The sequence below is a fragment of the Penaeus monodon genome, chromosome 32, assembly GCF_015228065.2.
Source record: "Penaeus monodon isolate SGIC_2016 chromosome 32, NSTDA_Pmon_1, whole genome shotgun sequence".
In the NCBI taxonomy this organism is placed as follows: Eukaryota; Metazoa; Arthropoda; class Malacostraca; order Decapoda; family Penaeidae; genus Penaeus; species Penaeus monodon.
This window is the reverse complement of record NC_051417.1, coordinates 20739720-20740518: the sequence shown is the minus strand read 5'-3', so window position 1 is coordinate 20740518 and position 799 is coordinate 20739720.

The following is a 799-nucleotide window of genomic DNA, read 5'->3' as shown; positions in this document are numbered from 1 at the left end:
ACATCAGAATTGCACCCATCTGTACACAATTTTGAAATCTTCATGCCATATTTTGTTGATCTGTTGTTTACATTGGATATTAGGGTGGGAGGGGGTAATACCAACTTAAGACTGGGAAAATATAAGGCTCACATATTTGAAACACGAGAAATGAATAAGAGGATATATATTTATTAAAATTTGATGTACTGATTAATGGCCTCCAGCTTGGCTGTGATGACAATGGTGTGTGTTCGTTGCCCAGCTGGTGACCAGGCTGACTTAGTGGACCTTTAGAATCAGATGTTTTACAGGACACAGATTCACTGTTTGTGTTGGTCTCCCCTTTTTCAACACTTGCTTTAGGCCAATTAGCCTAATTTTGTAAATATCATTCCTTCTAAGAAAGGTTAAATAAAGCTGAGCTCCAGAAATGTTTCTTTATTTTGCCTTATGACTGCGTTGTTTACATTCCTGGCATTAAAATGCAGCTGGTTCATAGCCAAAATATGTCCAAATACTGTAAAAACATGGTAGACATTTATATGAGTGTTACTTTTTGCTGTCTTCGAGTAACAAAGTTTAGCAGCCAAATCTGATGGCAGGATGAACAGCCGATTATTTTTGTGGCATTGGGGTATTGAATATAGTATTGAAAATGCTGCAAAATGTCTTGTTAGCACAGTTAATGTAAGTTAGTGACATACAGCCTGGATAAGATTGATTTTAAATCTCGGTAGATTTTTTTCTTCTTCCTGGGGGGGGGGGGGTGGAGGCAAGGGTTGGGGAGCAATGCAAGCACAATCGGTGAATATAGATG